This window comes from Canis lupus, chromosome 33, assembly GCF_011100685.1.
Source record: "Canis lupus familiaris isolate Mischka breed German Shepherd chromosome 33, alternate assembly UU_Cfam_GSD_1.0, whole genome shotgun sequence".
Classification (NCBI taxonomy): domain Eukaryota; kingdom Metazoa; phylum Chordata; class Mammalia; order Carnivora; family Canidae; genus Canis; species Canis lupus.
The window spans coordinates 19,085,484-19,107,799 of NC_049254.1; the positions used below are offsets into that span (position 1 = coordinate 19,085,484).

At 43.5% G+C, this 22,316-nt stretch overlaps 1 protein-coding gene across 1 annotated transcript in view; it reads left to right on the top strand.

Annotated features, from left to right (window-relative positions):
- QTRT2 (queuine tRNA-ribosyltransferase accessory subunit 2) overlaps positions 1-22,072 on the top strand; it is a 144,593-nt gene extending 122,521 nt beyond the window's left edge. The window contains exon 12 of the transcript XR_005383334.1: positions 21,857-22,072. The gene's annotated coding sequence lies outside the window, so the exon portion shown is untranslated. The remainder of the gene's footprint in view (positions 1-21,856) is intronic.
- Positions 22,073-22,316: the final 244 nt, after the last annotated feature.

Genomic DNA, 22,316 nt, shown 5'->3' on the forward strand with positions numbered 1-22,316 from the left:
GAGAAGCCATCACTGTGGTAAAATCTTACTCGACCATCTCCACTGTGGGAGGGGTGGTGGAGAGAGCATAGAACATGTATTTCTCAGTACCATAGTATATAATTAATCTGAGGGTATCAGAAGGCAGTGTCTATGCAGGGGTTGATCAGGGTACCCCCAAACTGACTGAAAGTAAACTTCCTGCCTCTCAGGCCAGTGAAAGCTTGGAATAGATCATATGATTAAAGAAATAAGGAGTTCTAACATTATATAAAGACTGAGCACCATGGGGTGCTTCATACCATTTATGACTATTTAGTTGCATCTTTGTTTATGGGAGTTTTTGTACCATATTGTCCAATTAGAGTTTTAACACTATACCAAGGAGCTTGTCCATTTCAGGTATGGGTCCAAACAGTGATGGTCTTTTCAAGACAGTATACAATTTGTATTTCTGAAGCTCTTCCCAACTTATAAGACTTTTTTTTTTTTGTTTTCTCCAATGTTCTTATAGTGTAGGCAGGGATCATTACCCTCTATTTTACAGATGAAGAAGCAGAGCCTCAGAGAGATCAAGGGACTTTCCAAAATCATAGACTTGGTGAGTGGTGGTAGAGGTGGGCGGCGGGGGCTTCCAGCGCAGGGGGATTCCTAATCCTGGGTGCCATCTACCACTGCACAGCGTGGGGTATAGTGAGCCAGGAATGGAACTTTGGGGCTGTTCTTTCCCAACTAGTACCAGAAAAGTAGGTTGGAGATAAGGAGTATCAGAATTGCCCCTCTTTTGGCTTCCTGTAAGAGAAACAATAGCTTTTTTTTAATAATGAGAGCATAATTTACATACAGTGAAATGCACAGACGCTAAGTGTACAGTTTGATCAGTTTTGACAAATGCAGATACTCGTGTAACCCACATACAATCAAGATGCAGAACATTCCCATCACTCCAGGAACATTTCCATCACTTCATACCCTTCTCAATCAATCTCTCCCTCCTTCCCCACCAGTCCTCTCAATAACATTCTCCTGCCAAATAACCTCCATTGTAATTTCTGTCCCATGGATTTGGAGAACTGGTTTATGGTGGTTCTGTTTTGGTCACCAATGGCACTGTCACAGGCAGTAGTGGCTGTGTCATCTCTTGGTTGCCATGGTCAACCTGGAATCAGGCTACATGTGAGCCACTTGGTTGGGTCTGCCAACTTTATCACTGAACAGAGGCATTGTCTCTGTGACAATAACTCCCTTCTGCATTCACTAGGCAGTGAGTGACATTTAAACAGCTTTAAGACCTTGCCTGCAGCTTTTGTTTGCTCACACATAACATACCACTGGAATCCAGTTAATGTTGAGACAAAATAAAATATTACCCCCATCCTATTCCACCTTTGGGGAGAGTGGGTTGTAAGCGCATAGATGTCTACTCTAGGGCTCCTCCTCAGGCACAGATTTTACCCTGCATACGGGGATGGGAAGAGGAGTTACTCCCTAATGTCCATTAGCCAACATCGTCTTCAATGGCAGCCACCCTACTCCCATTTATTAGTCGTGACTCTGTGTTGATTCTGTCTGCAGTGACATGCATGTGAGGCCACTCCTTTTGGGAAGGAAATAGGTCTGAGAATTGGATAATAGCCAGAAGGTGACAGGTAAGTGACTGGACCGGACTTAGGAGATACATCTAAGGAGAGATGCCTGGCTTCTCAGTACGGTGTCCCAAACCTCAGGCCCATTTCTAGCCAGGGAAGCTCATTCAGGGGAGGAGGGTCAGCCAGGATGTTTTCCCTCCACCCCAAAACTGTCTTTCTTGCCTTTCCTTGAAAGGATACTCTTTGCTTCCTTTACACACACAGCTAGAGCGAAGCCATTTTGTACTTGGAGCAAGATCCTGCTCATGGTTTTCCCATCCTAGCCTGAGCTCATTCTCTCTGTCCTGGTTAGGAAAGGGGCTAGGAGAAGCTGGAAGGTAGAGCACACTGTCCAGCTAAGTCGGGGGCAGCAGCAGGAGAGAGCCTTTTTTTTTTTGGAAAGTTTTCAGCACATGCTCTTCTTGGTCATGCTAATGAAGTGCAGGGGTGGGGATCATTTCACCTACACATTCCTGGTTATGAAAGAGAGAATGGATCCAGACAGAAACTTGTTTTCATTTGTCATTGCCTATCTTCGTCTCCAACTGGCAAGCTAGAATGGAGCTGGCACTCCGGCAACAGCAGCAGGGAGTCATAGCCTTTTCATAAATGCGTGGAGAAATAAGGCATTAGCAGGTACAGGGTACAATGGCTTCCGGTGGGGCCCAGGGATTTCATGGCTTTAAAAAAAGATCCTAGATTCTTCTTTTCCCCCCCATGCCAAATGATAGTCAGTCTTCCCAGTTGTTTCTCTATTGGCCCCCCTCTTATTCAAAACTGCCCAAATTCAAATAATCCCCCTTCATCTAGGCAAAAACATAAAAGGAAAAGACAGTCAATCAGGAATCTGCTTGATTAACGTCTCGGGAGAAAGCTAACGTGAGTCTTCAGGGATGAAAATAAATGGCTCTGAGCCTGGGCTGTGGTCCTAAGGCTGACCTTGGCGCTGCCTAAGTGAGGAAGGCAGAGGAGGGAATTGGAGCTCCCGTCCCAGTGTGATTACAGTTGTACCCTTAACAGGACATGGCGGTGGCTTTGGCATTCAATTATGTTTGCTCTGCGTGCGTGCATGCACTCACACACTCACACACACGGAGCTGGAATTGAAATCATCTCAAGTGAGAATTCTTGTGATGCATTTAAGGGCCTGCATTTGACAGGTTGCTACCTAGTTATGGACTAAAATCTCACCAGGCACCCCCATAGCTTATCGCCTGTCATTTCAAAACAAAGACATCCTGCTTCTCCTTTCTGTGTCACATCTCATCGACTCATTCTCGGCAGAATCTTACTTTCATTACAAGCTTGGTGCCACCTCCCTGACTTTCATCAGATGAGAACTTGAAAAAAAAAAAGAATAAAGAAAAAAAAATCCCGTTCCATGTTTTGACTTGGACTCTAGGTGTTATTCTCTCAGTCCAGCTTGAAAGAAAAGAGCCCACCCCACGAGGGGGCAGGCCCGCTTCCCTGTCTTCCGCCACCATTCAGTCTCTGAAGTGTGTGAAGAAGAGAGGAAGAGACAATTAACACTCAGCACCAATCTGCATTTCCTTTTTAGCTGCCATTTACACGCTGCTCAGGTTTTGAAAACCAGCATTTCATGCTACTCCCCAGAGAGCCAGCACCAGCTTCAGCAGGATCCATCTGCACAGCAGTCACATTGCTGAAATCTTCAGCCAACCCAGAATTCATTTATTTATTTTTTGAAAAATGAAAGAGAGGAAGAGAGAGAAAGAGAGAGAGAGGGAGAGGAGGGGAGAGAGAGAGAGAGAGAGAGAGAGAGAGAGAGAGAGAGAGAAAGAGAGCCAGTGAGCTGGGTGAAAAGAATAGATTCGAATCTGGTCCTATTTAATGCACATGCTTGACCAATCCCTGTGCTGGTCTAGGCAGGGGTGAGTCAGTGGAGTTTTTCTTTGATCATCTTCTAGATTAGTGTGAGCAGCGAGTGAATGAGCAAGAGCCCTGTGACAACAGGGGCTGACAGGCTGTGAGGGTTGAGGCAGGAAGGACACACTCGATAAGTTTCGGTGCAGCTCATCAGCCTGTGTGTCAGCACGCTCTTGCTGATGGGGAACAGCGGGGAGGAGAGCTGTACTGGGAAGTCACTGCTGGTGTGGGACAAGTTACAGGAAGCTTCTGGAGCAAGAGAATGTGTCATCAAGTCCTCAGGTCTGGCTGACTTGCTTTATTTCCTCCTGCCCCCAAAGGGTTGGGAATGGAGGCATAATGGCTTCGATAACCTTTGTTATTTTATCATTATTATTTTTTAAACTGAGTTCAGCACCACAGGAGGTCACAGAGTCAATGGTCACAGCTGGCTTTTAAAAAGGGGTTGAGTCATTTTGTGATTGGTAAACAGAGACTCAGCCTGAGATGAGGGCAATCAAATTTCCTGCTTCAAGGCATCAGTTGATCACTACAGGGGTCAGAAAGAAGTGTTTTTCTCATGCAAGTCCTGGCATGAATATCTAGGTGAATGCAAAGAAAAAAAAAAGTTAGCTTTTTTTTTTTTTGAAGAGCAAGCAGGGCTGAAGAGCCCATCCTTATTTTAATAGACCAATGAATGTTCTGATTCTATCTAGCTCTGCTCAGATGGTGGTTGTGATTATAGTGTTACAGATGCATTTCCCATCCAAGCAGGGCAAGATGTCACCGTCTGCATGGGCCACATTTACCCATGGATGCGCACAGGTGTGCTCAGATGGGGAAAGAGACCTCAGGGCAGGTTTGGCGGCGGGGTGAACATATGGCAGTTGGGATAGAAACTGCTGAGTTCAAAAAAAAAAAAAATGACTCAGAAGAAACCCATAGTGATATATGGATGCAGTTACATGTCAGGCCAAACAAGATGTTCTCAGGATACAGGGTTTTTTGAATTTCATAATAATACAGATATGTAACTTGGGTTCACCTGCCAGACAGGGCAAAAATAAGGTTATAAAAAACAGCTTTTGTTCTTTGAGCTCTGCCCTTACTCGGTGGAACCTCCAGTCTTTCCTATTCTCCAACAGTTCTTGGAAACCCTGGTGGCAAGGATGTCCCTCTTTTGTTCTGACTCCATGCCATTAGAGTTAGACTGCATGGGTTCGAATCCCAAATTCATTCATTCAACATGCACTTAAAGGGAGTGCCCACTATGAACCTGGCACTATTCTAGAAGCTAAGAAAAATGCAGTCCAAGCTCTCCTTGTAATTTAGGTTCCAGTGAAGGGAACAAATATAAATAAATAAGCAACTGAATGTATAAGATACCAGATAGGGATAAATGCTATGGAGAAAAATACATTGGCATAGGGGGGTAGAGAGAACAGGTGGTGGAGGTAATGTTGGTTCGATGTTAGACCAATTAGGCAGTGAAGGGCTCACTTCTTTTTTTTTTTAATTGAAGTATAATTGACATACAATATCCTATTAGTTTCAGGTGTACATCACAGTGATTCAATATTTTTATACATTATGAAATGATCCCCACGATAAGTCTAGTTACCATCTGTCACCATACAAAGTTATTACGATATTACTGACTATATTCCCTATGCTGTACATTACATCCCTTCAACCTACTTATTTTATAACTGGAAGTTTGTACCTCTCAATCCCCTCAGTTACTTCACCAGGCCCCCAACTCCCCCCTACTCTGGGAGCCAGCAGTTTGTTTCCTGTAACTGTGAGTCTGTTTCTATTTGGTTAGTTCATTTGTTTTGTTTTTTAGATTCCACGTATAAATGAGATCATACGGTCTCTCTGTGTCTGACTTATTTCACCTACATAATACCCTCTAGGGTTGTCTATCCATGTTGTTGCAAATACAAAACTCACTTCTGCGGTGATACTTTAGTAGACACTGACAGGGACAAGTCCTGTGGGGTGGGGGGTGGGGGAAATGAATGGAAGAAGAGAGAGCAGTAGGCACAAAGCCATGGAGGCAGGAGTATGCTTGGTGTGTCCCAGGAACAGTGAGGAGGCCGGTTGACTACATGAGTGTGGATAGCAAAGGAGGGGTCTAGGCCAGACCTGTCACCCGAGGAATGACTGTAGCTAGAGGAAGGGAAAGATCTGAAACCCTGGGAAATGGCAACAGCTAAATGTTGAAGGAAACTGGAAGGAATAACTGCAGGAAACTGAGGTGGTCAACTGGTGAGAGCGTTGTTCTGAATAGAAGGATAAAAAGCATCTTAAGAAGGAAGGTGTGAACACCTGAGTCAAATACTACTGGCAGTTCCATTTGAATGAGAATTTACCACCACACTCAGCAATGGAAGGTCACTGGTGCCCTTGACAAGGGATGGAGGCAACAGAAGCCTACCTGGGATGTGTTCAAGAAAAAAATAGAAGGATGGGAGAGAGGGCATTAAGACAATCATTTTAGGGAGTTTAGTTGTAAGGGGGAACAGAAACGGAGTTAGCAGGTTGATTTAGATATGGAGTCAGAAGTTGTTTGTGATTGAAGAAATAACATCATGTTTGCAAATGGATCCTAAGACAAGGAAATTGGTACTAAAGCAACGTCCTTGGGTAGGAAGGCAGGAGGGGGTGGGATCTCGTGCAAAGTGGAGAAGAGTTGGCTTTAGACACCATACAGACAGTCCACCCAGAGCCACAAGAGGGCAGGGAAAGCACATGGGCAGAAATGCAGAAAGATGGGCAGGTGTGGCAGTAGAAACTCATTATTCCAGTTGCTGGAATAATGCTCCAGTTTCTCAGTGGAGTGGGAAGTGAAGTTACTAGCTGTGAGCTCCTGAAGGGAAAAAAAGGGTATTGGAGGTTTGGAGGGAGAAGAGGTGAAAGAGTCCTGGGAAGGTGAGTGGACGTGGGTGATAAGGTGGGCTGCCAGGGAGCGCGGGGTCCACGTGAGGTTTGTGGTAACAACCAAAGGGAGACCTGGCGGGGCGGTCGTTTTCTTCAGTTGCACTTGGCTGCCCTCATATAGACGTGGAGGAAGGGGACAGTTGGCTTGAACTCAGCTTTGGGTTTTACCAGCTGAGCACAATGAAGGGAAAGTGGGTGGAGATGGGTATACTCAGGGGGTAACACCATGACGGCCCATGAAAGTTGGGTAAGGAGCGCAGGAGGTCATGAAGGCGTGAGAGACAATGAAAGGTAGGTGCCAGCAACCATGGTTCATAGGTCCTGGTGTGGCCCAAAAACTGTTGGGGCTGGGACGCTGGAAAGGATGAGCTGGAAAGAGTAGAGGCCGTGGTCCGAGAGGGGGGTCTGAAACAGTACAGTTGCAGTTGTAGTTGGTGGTGATGTCTAGGCAGCGGCAGGAACTTGGGGGGGGGCGCCCGCTGACTTGGGGTAGAACAGAATCAGCTTCCTGTTGTAGTGTACATGGTGGCGCTCCCCGAAGCCCAACGCTGTGGAGTCTGGTTGGATGTTGAAAGCACCAAGAATTGTGATAGAAGTGGCTTTGGAAAGAGTCCAACTAAACTAGAATCTTCCAAGACTAAGTGGGAGGGATGCAGAGGTGCGGAGAAAGGAGAGAGAGGGACAGTAAAGAGGAAGTCTGGCTCGCCACAGGGCTGGAGAGGAATGGAAGCGAAGACGACTCCGTCTGGGGGGCAGCTGGTCCTCCACCTGTTGGTTATGTGACTCGGGGGGAGTTACTTGACCTCGTTGTGCCTTGGTTCTGTCAGATGGAAAACGGAGACGGTAGCTGTGCCTCCCTCGCAGGGACGTTCTGAGGGTTTGATGAGGACGCAGGAGATGTGCCTGTCACAGGTCGCGGCCCAGCGCCGCTGGCTTGTCTGCTTTTCAACGGAGGCGGTTTTATCAGCTTCAATATGGGTCAGCGGAGCTCTTGTGTTTTGAAGGGACGGAATGAGTCGTTGGCAGGTGCTGAGGAGCCGCTCGCGGAAGGTGAGGTGCGGGCCTGAGCCGTGAGGGCCGCAGCGCCCGGAGGAGGGTGAGCGGAGCAGGCCTGCAGCCAAGACGGAGCAAGTAACCACGTAGACGGCTGAGAGGCTTGACAGAAGAAATGGAAGTAAAACATGTTGCTAATCAGAGCCACGACGAGGGCCGCCTGGAGGCTCTATTGGTAATTGATGTGCCTCTGACAATAATTAGAAACAATTTCTGGGGACTTACAGGATAGAGTCACCTCGTGATATTATTTACCATGGAGAGTAGTGTCTGGAGTGAAAATGGATGTTATTGTTTCCTCAGAACACATTAGAAGGTGACTTCATGGTGAATAGATTTTTCAAGATATGTGACATTCACTGACTTTCTGTTTAACTCCTCTTAGTCACAGAGGCCATTACCGTAATGACAGTCCCTGGATTTATCTCTGGTAATGGCAGGAGACATGTGGGCGATAAGGCGTCCCCGTGTGGGCCCCCGAGTCCCTGAGAACCTGAGGGGTTCTGGGGGCGCAGGCGCCCAGAGAACAGCTTCCGTCCAACAGTGACTCACCCACAGAGGCCGAGGGGCGGGATTGACACGGACCCCATCGCTTTTCTCTAAAGTGAGCTTTATTTTATGCTACTCGGGATTAAGTGTGATAATGTATGTAAAGTGTCAGGGCTTGGCACATAGCAAGCACTCGGAAAGCGTTGGCTCATTAGTTATTATTTTCTTGGGTTCGTTCTTCTGATAAGACTTAGAGCCGCTCGTATGTGGCACGCTCCCAGCCCTGGGGATGTGGGGGGGAGAGAGCCCAGAGAGGGTCAGTGGCCCTATAGGGCCGTGGAACTAGTGGGTTATATGCCCCTTGGGACACCCGAGGTTCAGTGGCGGGAGTTTTTCCTTGAGTGGACTGGTTTAGGCCTGTGGGCAGGATGCCAAGTGGCAGTTCACCAGCAGGGGTGTTACCTAAGGGTTTGAAGTAAAAACTTTGTAGATCAGATAATATGCATTTGCCTTCTGCCCCCGTGTGCCGGTAGCTCAGTGAGCACTGATGTGCCCCCCAGGGAGGGAGACACGGACTGGGTATAAAACTAGCCTCCAGGCTAGAGGGTCCAGCCCAGGTCACCAGGGTGGGGAACAATAATAAAGCCTTGTGGAGGTCCAAGCCCGACAGACGGTTCTCAAGAGGAGTGCTATTGGCATTTGTGTGTGTGTGTGTGACAATTCTTCAATGAGTAGGCCTGCCCCAAGCAATGCAGGATATACGGTACCTGAGGCCCCTGCCTCAGTCCTGTCAGTAGAGCGTCTTACCTCAGCAGTGCAGCAATAACCAAAAGGTCTCCCAACCTCCCCAGGTTGGGAAGGGCAGTATGAGGAACAACGATGAGCTTGGACTATCCTCCCTGCCCATGGCCCTGCACAGCAGCCAGCTGGCCAGCCGCCTGACCTCAGCCCCGTCACCCTGATCCGGGTTCTGAAGTGGGGGAGCCCGGCAGAGTGACTTCTCAGAGTCGAACAAGTATTTAAAGATTACGGTCCTGACTGTCCCCCTCCTTGGAGATGTGCCCTCCTCGGAAAGGGTTGTGTTAGTCACACTGCTCCAGCCATGCAGAAGTGTCCCGCTTCATTGCATACCACCGGCAGAGGGGGATTGGATCTAAGGCTAATGGAGCTTAAGATTCGGAACCTCTTCTAAGGCTTGTGTGTGAAAGGAACTTGATAAGATCCCCAAATTTGAAACTATCGTAAAATTTTATATGACACTACCAGTAATGCCTCACTTCAGAAGTTTGGCTGTGGAAGGATATTAAGAATAGCTGATTATTAGGTCTGTGGGTGCAGGCACTCTACACCAGGTGCTTTCAACAGTTCTGTGTTTTCTTTTTCTCCTTACCCCTAATTTATAACTGAGGGAGTTCAGGTGCAGAGAGGTTAATGCCTTGCTTGAGATCACACAGCCAAACAGGGTTAGAGCCAAGATTCAAACCCCTAACTTTCTGAGTCCAGAGTCCTATGCTCTCTGCATTTGGCTACACTGCCTTTCAGGCGGGAGGAATAACTAATATCAGGAGGTGTGTGTCTAGTAAAGGGGATTATGTTTGTTGGAAAAGTGGGCATCCCAGCTTTGGCTAACGGCAGAGGGCCCCTGAGGAGAGGGGCTTTTGGCGGGCAGGGTGGGGAGTAGGAGCAGGTTAAGAGGAAAAGTGTGGGGGTGACAGCCCTCAGGAGGGAACTTGGAAGGGTCTGACCAGGTCCAACTTAATCTGGAAGTTATTGTTTCTGAAAGAACAGTGCCCTTCTCTCACTGGTCAGAGGCCAGGGGTCCTTGGATTTGACGGCTCTGGAGCAAACATGCAGGCAGGGCAGACAGGCAGGAGAATCAGTGGTGAGCATTCGCCGAGGAAATTGCAGGGAGCAGACATTAAGGGGACCTGTTGGCAAAGATTTGGTATTTGAAATAAATGTTGGGCACGTATGGGTATCAAGGAGGTGCATTTTCAGAAAACAATAAGTCACAGACACAAGACATCCATACCTTAGTGTGGACTCATGTGGGGGCAAGAGCAGTGCCCAGTGGAGAAGAGAATTCTAGAGAGGCCAGAAAGAGACATATTCTCTTAGCCAGAGCAAGGGAGGGCATTTCTCCAGTGGTTTCTTAGTGAGAAAGAGTTTGAGATGTGCATGAGGAACCCCTTTCATGTCACTCATCCAGCGTCGTAGACGATGCTTAGCCCAGCTTCATGTGATTCTCATTAGCTAATATAGCTTCATTCTCATCAACCCTCTCTTTGCCGTCATCAAGTCAAGAATTAAAGATCCACTGAGTAATCTGACAATTAGCAAAATGAAAAGCGCACATGTTCTGTGAGCCCCTTGTTGGAATGTATCTTACGGAACTACTAGCACGGGTACATAAAGATATATGGACAAAGGTATTTATTATATAGGACTGGCTGAAGACATTGTGGGTCAGCAGACAGTGGATTACTATGCAGTCATTAAAAAGGGCTTGAATAGATGTTATATTGAGAAAGTGCGCAGAATAATCTTATTGTGTAATGTGCAAGTGTGGTCTTACTCTTATTTAAAAATTGCTGTCTGTATATACCTACACATATTTGTGTAAACATTAAAGAAAAAAGTCTGGGAAGACAGTGGATACCTTTGAGAGCTAAAGTTAGAGATAAGCAGGAATTTTCAGTTTTTACTTTGCATCATTCCCCCAAAAGGTAGAAGTAGTGGGTTTGTGGGTGATTTTTATTTCCTTTTTGTACCTTTTCAATATCTTTCCAAGTTCCCCATAATGGATCTATGTTGCTGTCACGGTCAAGCTTCATTTCTGCCTGGGAAGCAGCACGGCATATGCAGCAGCTCTACCATATGTAGAAAGAAGCTAAGCATATGGCTGTGGAGTCAGAACACCTGAGTTCACATCCCGTGCAGTGGCTGGAGACCATGAATGGATGAAATCATCCACTCCCTGTGTCATGGTTGCCTCATTTGCAACACAGAGACAGTCACACAGAGATAGTTTGGACCCCATGAGGTTGTTGGGAGGATTCAGCCTTCGTGCAGAGGGTACGGTCATGATTTAGGAATTGTTGAGTGTGGACCTCCTTACAGGAAACAATTGAGCTCAGGGGCATAGGTAGGTAGATTGATGTTGAGCAAAGGACTATGCTTTGCTGTTTCCATCTAGGATTGGAGGGACAGGACCCACCAGGAGGCAGAAACACCAGTGGGGATATGAGAATAGTGTCAGGACCCTGCTCAGGGTGCTTTTCCTCTCTCAGTGGAACCACAGGGAAAAGGTCCAGAATAACCCTTCAATTTGAGTTCTTGCCCATCTTTCTTGAGGTCCAGTGAGCTTTCTCTGTCCTTCTACAGACATCACTTCTACCTGACTTCTTGGGACTGGAGTATGAATGTCTTAGGAGGGGACTTGCCTCACCCTCCCTGCTGGGAGGCAGGGAGATAAGGGAGCCCACCCTTTGCCGAGATCTACAATGCCCTGAGCAAATCTAGGCAGGTTGCACCTGTTACCCGATCTTTCCTCAACTTTCTTCCTTCTGCAGCTTGAACAAATGATCAGTCACGGGGAGCTGGGTTCTGCCCATGGTGGAAATTGGTTTCTCAGAATTGACTGTTGGGCTCTAAAATCATGGACACCGAAAATAACTCATGGCCACATTTGTGATTCCTTTTCAGATAAATCACAAGCCAGACACATCTAGTATGTTTGAAAGTTGCAGTGGCCACTGCAGATCTCAGCATATTTAGGTTCTCTGACTTGGCTGGTTAATGAAACAGGCCTCCAAGTCACTGAAAATGGTCATCTGGAGGCTGTATAAGGACAACTACACACTGAAACTCCCCCCCACCCGCCCCCCGCCCAAGTATGTGGAAGTTTCATGTCTGAGAGAACCCTGTTGGTAGGTGAGACTATAGCTATGCCAGTTTACCTCTTGAGATCCCCAGCAGCTCTGAGAATACGGGGGAAAGCATAGATGGCCAAGATGCCTCACAGTCTGGCCCCAGTCATTACAGCTCAGCCTCACCTCCTACCAATCTCCTTTCCCTGCATTTTGCCCCCTGCCTCCCAAGCTCTCTGCTTGTCTCTGACACCCAAGACATGTTTCTCTCTCCAAGCTAGCTCACGTGCTCCCATCCAGTGTTTTTGTATTGCTTCTCTAATTGGCTAATTCCAGTGCCTTCAGAATGACCCAAATTCAACTATAATCTGCTATAAATGTCTTCCTAGAGCCTTCCACATAGAATTGATTGCCTCCACCTTGGTGTTTCCTAAGACTTGGTTCATACGTATCTGTCCTATTTTCTTTTTTCTTTTAGTAACATTTTGCTTACTTATTATTTGCCTTTATTATCTATACTTACTTCACTTATTGTGGTGGGTTATCTACTTGATTAGTAGCCCTCAAACCTCGGTGGGCAAAAGAATTTAGAAGCAGCAACAACAATTATTGGACACTATAATGTGCAGGTCCAGGATTGGTAAAATAGTGGACTATCCAACAGACTGGTCACAGAATGTATTTTTTGTTAGTGTGTTCCCTCTTCCAGATGAGACCTCTGTTTCTGTAGCTCCACTGTAGACCCTGGGAATCTGCATGTACTAATTACAACCCTGGGTGATTCTGATTTAAATGGCTGGAGACACACTCTTTGGGTAACAGTATAGTAAGCCTACAGCTTATATGAATGTAATGAATATCATTTATAATATTGCCGTAGAATAAATTTGAATCCAAGTGCTTTGAGCCTGGTGTGTGAGAACCAGCCACTTAGTAAAGTTAATTAACCATCTAGGACCCTCATCTCTATAATGGTAGTTTGTGGTTCTCTTCTAGTCTTTGAATAAATGGTATAATATTTCCTAGACAAGGATAGTGGTGAACCTAATTCTGCAATACATGGGAAAATGTGCGAGGTGCTATAATTGCAGAATAAAGAAAGTGCTATTGGGCAACAGAAGAGGGAGAAATTAATTTTGACTGGGATAATTAATTTATAGCTAGCAGTTGAATGAAATGCCAAAAGCAAACAAACATACACAGGTGTTCAGGATTGTTTTTCTGACACCATTTGCTATTCATTTGTGTATTGCTTGCTATGAACAGGAACATGGGTGTAACTGGAGATCTGTGAATGCCAATCTTCAAGACAAGGAGCTGCCAAGGAGGGCTTTGATATGGCCAAAGAATTTTATTTTGCATTTCAGAAATCTCATTACAATTATGCTTTAATAGACAATAGTGAGATATATTCAATTCCCAGCCCAAGAAAATCATAACATGGAGAGAAGGCTCTGTAGAGGTTACACAATAACTGACCTTTGTGGAATTTTGACATCTTTCAGAGGAAGCATGAAATTATACAATTTTTTACGATTGATCAATTCCAGAATAGTCTATTTGTCCAAATAGTGGACTTTTGGTAATTCTTTCTCTCCTTATAGTAGTGCTTTGTAGATTGGCTGAGGATTTATTTAGAGATCTAGGGAAAGCCCCTTGGAATTTAGCTAGAAACACCATGTTAACATAACATTTATATATTCATTAAGAACTTCTGAACTATTTGTTGAGCACCTACTATGTACCAAGCATAGTGTTCAGCACTAGGAGTTAATACTCCATGAAATGGGCCCTGACCTTACTCTCATGTGGATACCTTCTAGTAGGAGTTACAGAGGAGTGGACAGGTAATTTTAACCCAATGTGACAAACTCTACCTTGGAGTGGATATAGAGTGCTATGGGCACATAAGAGGGATATCAATTTACATTTGAAGTGATTCGTTAAAGTAGTTTGAGACTTTGTTTCATGGCCTAAGAAGTAGGGGTAACAAGGTGTTTGGGAGGGCCCATAAGCTGACTCATGGGACAAACAGAGTGCAGAGTCTGTAAATAGGGACAGCAAAAAAGGCAATTAGAGTCAACAATTTAAGGACTGGCCTCTGAGTGATCGTTCCTGGGAATGATCCTTTAGTTTGGTGTAAGGCTGGACATGGGTTGCTGTGTGGCATGGTGTCTTTAGGGTGTTGCCCAGCGACTGATGCTTACAGATGGGAAATTGCCTGGGCCTGGAACAAGGTCAGGTAGACTGAATAAATCTGTACCTGGTGTCCCAGGGATTTACAGTCACTCTTTGAGCTTTCTATTGGTGAATTCAGCTTCATACAACAGAAACCACTCTAGTGAATTTAAGCAGAAATATTACCAGATACTAATATCACTGGATACTGGTTAGAAGAGCTGGTTCTAGGCTGAGCTTCCAAAAACACTTCCAGATTCCAAAGTCATACAAACCTCAGCCATAATTCAAGCAGTTGCATTTCTGCTGCAGGAGGACCCTGAATTATAGGGGGCTGCTGACTACAGGTTATGCTGCCTCTGCCTCAGCCCATGCCAGCAACTGAATGGGTGCTTTCAATCTTCCTCATTTCAAGTTTATATGGTGAAACAGGAGTCTTTATGGAATCCCACCTGTAAGGCAGTTTGGGAAATGTAGTTTTTGGCTTTCTGGACTCTTCAGCACAGGAAGGCACAGTAGGAGGGGGTTAGAATAAATTTGGAGCAAGCTAATTACAGTATCTCCTACAGTATACTCCTGGGTGTGTATGCCTCCAAGGTCTAATCAAGTACAATGGGGAGATTTGAAGCCAAAGAACATACCCAATTCCCATCATTTTAATTAAAAGGGTGGGGATGGAATATTGGATCCTTCTGGCCCTGAAGGGTCAGGGATTTGGGTACCTTTTCAAGGACTGTGGGACTTGGAGAAGGATAGCCATGGAGCTGATGAGGATGTGAGAGGAAGGGCCAGGCACAGCCAACAGAGTACAGTGAGAGATGAATGAGGAGTAATGGAGGTACAGAATTCAGAGGGGTAGCTGAGCCTCAGAGGCCAGAGAAAGCAGTTGAAATTCCAAGAGCAGGAATTCAGGAATGGCTCTTGGTTTTTCTAATTGTGCTAGAAGTTGATTTATTACTGAGTTAATTAGGAGGGCATATGCATACTGCCCAGTGTCCTCCCAACTTTCTAGTCACTCAGTCGTTGACTTAAGCCTCAAGATTTCTTGAGATTGCTTCACCGAGCAGCTTTCCTCTGAGATAGGCTTTGTCTTCCCCAGTGGGATTGGATCATGAGTTTTACCTGCAAGCTCAGTCTGAACCAGATCCTGAGCCAACTGTGGCAGAGGCAGGAGGTAAAAGAATTCCAGCATCATCATTCAAGAAGATTCAGAGTGAAAACTAGATGCCAACAGACCTGGCTTGTAGACCACCATGGGTTAATTCCCTTTATTCACTCACTTAACCATTACCTATTGAGCCTCTTATGCAGCAGGCATGTGCACAGTCTGCAGGGTGACATAATGGCAAGCAGTCTGAAAGATGAGTCAGACTCTATTAGGTGGAGAAGTGATGGAAGAGCATATCCTGCAAGAGAGAGCAGGATGTGCACAAGCCTTGTTGCTGAAGTAGAAGTAACGAAATGCAGCGTGGCTGGGTAGATGGGTAGGGGCCGGACAGGTATGGCTTTATTGGCTCTGTTAGGGACTTTTACCTTCTCCTAAAGGTATAGGGAAACCATTGAAAAGGGTTTTAGTTGGGAAGATGGATTAGATGATGCTTTATTATCAGTCCCATACTTGCTTTCTTGAGGGATTGATAAGATGGGGAGGGGCTAAAGTTGATATAGGGAGATCATGTGGAAAGCTTTGCAGTCATCGTGAAGCTAAGAAATCATAATCAGACAGAGGGTGGTGATGGTGAGGAAGAGACATTTCGATAGAGGAGGAAGAAAACAATATAAGAAAGGGACAGTTTTGTTCTTTTCTCTCTAGTCACTTCAAACACTATTTTCACTTTTAGACGTGGTTTTCTTTTTTCATATTTATCTTTTCAACTTGTACACTAGCATAAGAAAATCAAAAGGCATAGATTCATTTAAGAAATGTCACATCACAATATGGATATGCTTACATATAATCCATGCCAAAGACTTTGGAGTGGTATATAGTCTGTATTATATACAATGCCATGGTTAAGAGCATGGATTTTGCAGACAGAGTATTAGCTATGTGACCTCAGATGGGCTATTTCACCTTTCTAAGCTTCAGATTCAGTGTCTATAAAATGAGGCTTAATAGTACCAAACTCAGTGGGTTGCTCTGAGAATTAAATGAGATAATCCATATATAAAGGCACTAGCATAGAGCCTGGTGTAATTAAAATGCTCAATGAATGTTAACCAGCATTGTTATTCATAGATATTATCTGACCAGCCTCCACACAGTTGGCTGATGGTCCTGCAGGCCTTCAGAGTCACCGCAGAGCACTGTACAAAGATATTATTGCAAGACAGGCTTATGCACAGATTGCAAGGACTCTAAAAAGGTTTAGGATATTCTTTAATTCTGCTGTTCTCTCCTAAAGCCAGGTTCTGTCTCTGGGACCGTAGAACCTGTTGGAGAAGCATTGCATGGTAGGATGCATGGGAGGATAGGGAGGAGTGAGGGAAAAGTATTGATGAGAAGGGAGACTATGATGTGGGACACAGGATTTCTGCTCCTTTTGGGTAATGTTGGTAATAGTTTCATTGTGGATCATTTTGGTGTAAAGCTCCGATCTGTTTTCTCAGTCCTCATTCATTGACCACTCACAGTGTGCCAAGCACTGTTACAGGTATTCGGGATATTTCCACGAACACAATCTCAGCTTCTGTAGAGCTTAAATTTTGCTGGGCTATCTTTCTTGTTAGCCAATTTTATTCTACTGGACGTCTCAGTTGGCCCTAACTTCTTCCTCCATGATAGGAATGAAAGGGAGGGGAACAATAGAGAAGTTCATCACTCTGAAGAACACTCCTCTTATCAGTCTTCAAAGTATCTGTGAGTATGTATTGTCACAGATGAAGACAATGAGGCTGAGAGCTTAAGTGATTTTCCCAAATGGAGGAGGGATTCAGGATTTGGACTTTGCATGCCATTTTTTATTTCTGTTTTTCATAAACTGGGAGTTATTTGCTCAACTGCAAATAAGTAAATTTAATGACATTAGCCCAGTTAGTTTGTTGGTGGTGCTTGGAGTTCCCAGTTAATAGATTTTATGGTGAGTACACTTTTAGATACAGTTGTCTGAAATGGCATACGACATAGCTTAGTGGTTCCCAGTTGCTAAATCCGTGGAGCAATGATGGTCTATGACAAAGTTGTCATCAATCTCAGCAAAATGCAAAATAAATTTAAGTTAAAAGCTGTTTCCCTCATAATGTCTTCTCAACTTATTTTTTATGAGATGATGAAAGTAAAAGGTAGTTAGGCATTTTTTAAAAATAAATTCAACTTGCCAACATATAGTATAATACCCAGTGCTCAACACATTACATTTGTTTTTTAAATTATTATTTTACAAAATAAAAAACTGGTGAGCCTATGTGTGTCAATTCATCTTTTGTTACAATTTACTGTTTGGTAAATTCAAAAGGTTGGGGGAACATGATTTAGCTAATGAAATGAATAATGAAGCCCTGTTTCTGGCAGTATGAAATACTAGGTGTTAAAAAAAAAGGTCTCTCAGTGCAAAATGCCTAAAAAGAACGTAAAATTAGAAGAATTATATATTTAAAAAATGCCTAGTTGTATTGGCAAGAAAGGAAAATTCTCTCTCTTTTTTTTTTTTTTTTTTTTAAGAAAGGAAAATTCTTAAGAGTCCAAAAATGACAGGAAAGCACAAATCAGAGAAAACTACATTTGGGAAAGACAAGACTCAAGGTGTGTGTAATGTGGGAAATAGGGTCAAAGACTTTTGCCTAAAGCCAGAGCTCCCAAAAGGTGCTATCCTTGGTGAAAAGAGGAAGTAGGGAAAAAAGTGCCCCTTAGGGGAAGCCCAGTAAATATAACTGCCTGTCTTACCTTTGGGATGCTAGGAAGGATAAATTTCTCTTGAGGAATTCATAACCATGAGTCATTCTCTTTGGATTTAAGCTAGAATCCCCATTACTAATATGAACTGAAAAATCCCAAGCTGAGAATCCAAAATAGTCTGTTAGGTAGTGTCTCCAGGGGCCTGATAGGAGCAAGTAAATTTTCTCTGAAGGTGTGCATCTTGATTTCAGGCCTTAAAGAATTCCTACAGATATAATTCCAATTAACATTAGCTCAGAATTAAAAATCACAAAATATATGAGGAAATAAGACGTCCTGGTTTGAAATCAAAAGAACCATCAAGAAACAAAATCAGAAGTTTAATCAAAATTTCAGATATTAGAAATGTTGGATATAAAATATAAAAGAGGTATTAAAAGTGTAAGAAATTAGCAACTATATATTTTGAAAAAGAACCAATTAGGGCTTGTATAAATGAAAAATATAACCACTGGCATTTTACTTACACAGGTGAAGAGAGAATTAGTGAACTGGGAGATAGATATGAAATAACTACTCTGAAAGCAAAGAAGGATGAGGTTGAAAATAAGGGAGATAGGGTAAGAGAAAGAAAAGAGTAAGAAGGTACAATATACATTTGAGAATTATGGAAAGTAATAATAGAGTAATAGAGGTAATGAAGGAGATGCATGCCCAACGTTATAATGAAGGAAACATTTCCAGAATTGATGAAATAGAGGAACCTTTAGATTCAGAAATCCCTATAAATACCAAACATGATAAACTGGAGAGCCCCATCTAGACCTACTATATTGAAGCTGTAGAATATAAAGATAAACAGATCTGGAAAAAGCTACAGAAAAGAGAAAAGCTATGAAGGAATGCTAATATGTTGATAGCTGGCAGCAGCAGCTATGGAAATCAAAGAAGAGACAGACATTCACAATCCTTCATTGAAAAGTCAGTAAGAAGCCAAAGGTAATATCTAACGAATTAGCTCTTCAAAAGGCTTAGATTGTCTTAGCCTTAAGAAAACACATTTTTACCTATAACTGGGATGAATTGGCCCACAAATTTGAAATACAGAACTTTCCCCCCTATATTTTCACATAGCCACTTGATCACTCACATGTCCCATGTGCTTCATTATCGTGGAGCTCAGTGTCTTGCTTTGAGGGTTCCCATGTCCCTTAAATTGAGTTGTCTAAGAACACTGGATACTTATACTCCAAAGGGGATTAGTCCTAAAGTCAGATGTAGAGGGAAATGAAATTTGGTCAGTTTACACCCCCCTGTGCAGTAACTTGTTCACTGCTGTATGTTATGTATTGCCGTTGAATTTGGCCCTGAAAATTTCTGTGGCTATTTTTCCATTACAAGGACATTTTGATGAGTTCAGATCATTGCATAATCACTTTGCGTATAACTTTCTTGAGTGACAATCATAACCTCCTGGAAAACAGTGGGTCACCCTGACTACCATCACCACCAACACCATTCTCAGACGCAAAATTACTGTCCTTATTTCTTAGGGTGGCCACCTTCCTTCTCGGGGTGGAGGCAGAGTTTTAAAACCATGGGAAATACCAAAGATCTTGTATTCATCTCTCCCAAGGCCATGATACCTGCTTAGTCTACCCTTATATGACCAGGGGGACTACTCGATGATCTTCACGGTATCTTCTCCAGGTGATCTTTTCTCCTCTGTTACAGACTGTGCATGTCCCCTTGAAATCCATGTTGAACTCTAACCCCCAGGGTGATGATATTTGGAAGTGACGATTTTGGAGGTAATTAGGTCATGAGGGTGGAAGCCTCATGAATGGGATTGGTTCTCTGGTAAAAGAAACCCATGAGGGCTCCCTTGTTCCTCCCACCATGTGAGGGCACAGTGAGAAGACAACTGTCTGTGAACAAGGAAATGGTTTTCACCAGGCACCCAATCTGCTGGGACTTTGATCTTGGACTTGCCAGCTTCCAGAACTGTGAGAAATAGATTTCTGTTGTTTATAAGCCACCTAGTTTATGGTATTTTGGTATTGTAACCTGGACTAAGACATTCTTCTAAAGGAAAAGGTCACTTGGCTTCTCATTCACAGTCCACTTTCAGCGACTGACCCCAAATGGGTAGGATCCACTTGTACCATGCTGTAGCTGCCAACTTCTCCTGTTAGAAGAGAACAAAACTCACAGTTTCTGGTGGGACAACTCTGTCAGGCAAACTACAATTTGCCTGGACAGACTTTTACCTGTGGGTTACAGGTATGCTTGTGTGAAAATCTCACTCTCTCCTTTCCTCTTCTTTCTTAAAAGATTTATTTATTTATTTACTTGAGAGAGGAGAGACAGAGACAGAGAGAATGAGTGCTAAGAGAGAGAGGGAGAAGCAGACATCCTGTTGAGCACAGAGCCCAACACGGGGCTCGATCTCAGGACCCTGGGATCATGACCTGAGCCGAAGGCAGACACTTAACTGACTGAGCCACCCAGACGCCCCATCCTTATTTCTAAACAAGGGAAGTATGTCCGATGGTTCATGATTCTCAGTTCATGATTCTCAATGCATGATGTTAACAAATATTCAAATATGTTGTGGGGGAGGCTGCAGACAAATCTTAAGATTATATTAAATCATTAGATATCAAACTCGTGTTCTTTTCTGGAAAAAAGGTCTGATTGCTTGGCATGAATATTATGTTGGACAGAAGCAGCCACGCTTCTCTCCATTCAGAAAACTGACCTGTATCATGAGGACTGAAAGTAAATCCAGTACACCTAACCACATTCATTCTGCAGCAAACATCTAGAACCAGCTGTGGCCAGTACACGTGTCTTTATGTTTGTGTGTATATGTGTGTATATACACAGGATACACTGACATTACTAGCAATCAGAGTACTTCCCTTGTGATCAGCTCCAAGGAGATTAAAACCTGACACCTAAAACGTAACCACTTGTAAAAGGGCATTTTATTTTTTATTTTATATTTTTAAAAGATTTTATTTATTCATGAGAGACACAGAGAGAGAGGCAGAGACACAGGCAGAGGGAGAAGCAGACTCTCTGTGGGGAGCCCCATGGAGGACTGGATCCTGGGACTCCGGGATCACGCCCTGAGCCAAAGGCAGACGCTCAACCACTGAGCCACCCAGCTGCCCCAAGTTACCAGGATTTTAAAGAAAAATGAGTGTTTGTTATTTGTTGAAGAGTAGCCTATGCTGAGCTCTCATTTTTTTTTTACATGTTATTCTACATATGTCTTGTCTCAATGTTTTTAAACTTCCTTATCATTTATTAGATATTGTCAAATAGCTCTGAATCTTTGATTTGTTTTTTTTTTTAAGGCATAATAACACCAGAACTTTGAAACATCCTGTAAAATCCATGCCTCATAAGAAATAATAGGAGTCACTTTTATTGCAAGGCACCATTTTGATTAAAATATTTGAAACATTAGTACAAAAATAATACACGTTCTTTATTTAAAAACTTGCAAACAATGTTTAAATATATAAAGTAAAAACTGCAAGTTCCCTATATCCATGATCCACCCCACTTCCCACTGAGAGCCACTGTTAACAGTGTTATGTTTCTCCTTCCAGATCTAATTTCATTTCCTGCAACTTGCTTTTTTACCTAACACTGTATCTGGGAGATATTCTAACCTCAATACACACAGAGATATTTTATCCTTCCATGGTATTTCATAGAACAGATGTGCCATAATTTATTTCTTTACTGATAGACATTTAGGTTGTTTTCACTGTTTCATATATAAAAACACATTTTTGGCAGTTATTTTTGTACACATATCTCTGCACATTTGTCAGAATATTTCTTTTGACTAGATTTCTAGAAATTGCATTAATATGTCAAAGGATCTCCATGCATGTTTCACATTTTAATACATTGTATTCATTTAAACATTTTTTTAAAATTTCTTCCTGAGTTTTTCATTAGTTTAAGGTAGCTATATTTTTTGTTTGTTTAACCAGCTCCAGTGTAACCTCTAGAAAACTGCTGACATTGTTTTGGAGAAGCCCCTCTACAGAGGACGAAAGAAGCTGAGAAACCATGAGGGAAAGACTGCAAGCTCACTTGTGAAAGCCACGTAGCTCCAGTGTCCCTGGGTGTTCAAAACCACATGAAGAACTACTGTTTTAAAAATTAAAACCTTCCATAGTCTTAAATGATGCATTAAGATGTGCCTATTCATATGTAGATCCTCATCTCCTTAAATATAAAATAATCTTACGTGGCAGTACTTTTAATATTCTAACTTCTTACAAACTTCATATTTCTCATATAGACTTATGCTCATTAAGACTAAAGACAATGTTTTGCAATAAAGAGTGCTTTCAACAAATCTTTGTAGAGCTGCTCTCAACAGTCCAACTCCCCTGTCACTAGACATGAGTGAACACAAATATCAAGCACAAAGAAAGGGGCAAAGCC